The 2,500-nt window shown below is 29.8% G+C and overlaps 1 protein-coding gene across 1 annotated transcript in view; it reads left to right on the forward strand.

The window, feature by feature from the left end:
* LOC115212932 (serine/threonine-protein kinase phg2-like) overlaps positions 1-2,500 on the forward strand; it is a 32,971-nt gene that overhangs the window by 941 nt on the left and 29,530 nt on the right. The gene's annotated exons all lie outside the window — the stretch shown is intronic.

Raw genomic sequence — 2,500 nt, forward strand, 5'->3', positions numbered from 1 at the left:
ATAATATATATTATATATATATATATGTATGTATATACATACGTGTGACATATGCATGTATGTATATCAAAAGGAGTGTCACTGAATCGATTCTCAAACTGTTTGTATTGTCCTGTCAGCTGTCTCTCATCCTGTTGATATGTACAATTCCCGTTAGCGATCTATAATCCAGTTGATATATATATATATATACATATATGTGTGGGTGTGTGTGTTTGTGTATTTATATGTATGTATATGTGTGTATGTCTATATATGTATATATATATATGTGTGTATGTGTAGATATGTATATATATATGTATGTATATATATATGTGTATATATGTATGTGTATATGTGTATGTATATATATATATGTGTATATATGTATGTGTATATATGTATGTGTATATATGTATATATGTATATATACATGTATATATATGTATGTGTATGTATGTATGTGTATATATGTATATATACATGTATATATATGTATGTGTATGTATGTATGTGTATATATGTATGTATATATATATGTATGTGTATATATGTATGTATATGTATGTATGTATATGTATGTATGTATATATATGTATGTATATATATGTATGTATATATATATATATGCATGTATATATGTATATGCATGTATATATGTATATGCATGTATATATGTATATGTATATATATGTATGTATATATGTATATATATGTATATATATATATATATATGCATGTATATATGTATATGTATATATGTATGTATATATATATATATATATACATGTATGTATATGTGTATATATCTATGTATATACATGTATGTATATGTGTATATATCTATGTATATATATGTATGTATATGTGTATATATCTATGTATATATATGTATGTATATGTGTATATATATGTATGTATGTGTACATATATATATATGTGTATGTATATGTATACATACATGTATGTGAACGTATATATATGTTTGAATATATATATGTATATATATATGTGTGTGTTTATATGTATGTGCATGTGTATATATATGTACGTATATGCATATATATATATATATGTATATATATGTGTGTGTGTGTGTGTATTCGCACCTCGCACGCATTTCCTATTTCAACATTTCCTTCTCATTTACACGTTTGCAAGTGCCCTTTATCAGACTCTCTCTATGTGCGTGTGTGTGCATATGCTCGCGCGTGTGTGTGTGCATATGCTCGCGCGTGTGTGCAGATGTTGTAGTACAGGTCAATGGCCGAAGCTAATCAATAATAGGTGAGAATACATTAAACTGCAAACTCATGATATTCCTTTTAATATATGATAATTTTGTTGTTTTTCCTTCTTTTTTTTTTCTACCCGATTTGAAATCTAGCAAATAGAAGCAGATAATTATTCCTGTTGCTAAGTGTTGGGTGTATCGCTTCTTGCTTTCGCACATCGGGACTGATTCCTCAGTAGCACCAGAAACTGCGTTGCCGTTTTAAAATGGAACTAAGTTCGTCTGACACTCACTTTCTCCTCTCTCTTTTCGCTTCTCCCGTCTCTTTTTTCCCGTTGTCTCCTTTGATCTTTCTCTTCTCTCTCTCCCTTTCTATCTATCTATCTATCTATCTATCTATCTATCTATCTATCTATCTGTCTATCTGTCTATCTATCTATCTGTCTATCTGTCTATCTGTCTATCTATCTATCTATCTATCTGTCTATCTGTCTATCTGTCTATCTGTCTATCTATCTATCTGTCTATCTGTCTATCTATCTATCTGTCTATCTATCTATCTGTCTATCTATCTGTCTGTTTATCTATCTGTCTATCTATCTATCTGTCTATCTATCTGTCTTATCTATCTATCTATCTATCTGTCTTATCTATCTATCTATCTATCTATCTATCTATCTATCTATCTATCTATCTATCTATCTATCTATATCTGTATATATGAATATCAGGGTAAAAAAGGGGGCGAAAAGGGTTTTTCTTTTTTTAATCCGGACATATTTTTCAAAAAGAAACGTAAAAACATTATTTAAATGAATATTCTTCAACAACTACACTGTATGTGTGCGTATATATATATATATATATATATATATATATATATATATATATAATATGAAACACGGAAATCTTACTCAAGTTTTTGAAGATTTCATTTTCGTCCGTTTTTCTCCTCTTTTTCACACCCACCCACACACGCACATATTACACTCGATCATTCCTTCTCTAGTTTTGGTTTTTTTCTTTTGTTTTTGGATTCTGGCAATATCTCGCCTCTTCTCGATCTCACTGGAGTTTTTTCGCATTATCTATACTCTCTCTCTCTCTCTCTCTCTCTCTCTCTCTCTCTCTCTCTTTCTCTCTCTCTCTCTCTCTTTGGTGTGCGTGCGTGTGATCATATGTAGCTCTGCTGCTTGATCAGGGTTGAACTTGGGCCCAGATGCTGCCATATATGCATATCTATGTGTGTAGGTGTGTATTTGTGTGTATGTGTCTGCGTAAAGA

The sequence above is a fragment of the Octopus sinensis genome, linkage group LG1, assembly GCF_006345805.1.
Source record: "Octopus sinensis linkage group LG1, ASM634580v1, whole genome shotgun sequence".
Taxonomy (NCBI): domain Eukaryota; kingdom Metazoa; phylum Mollusca; class Cephalopoda; order Octopoda; family Octopodidae; genus Octopus; species Octopus sinensis.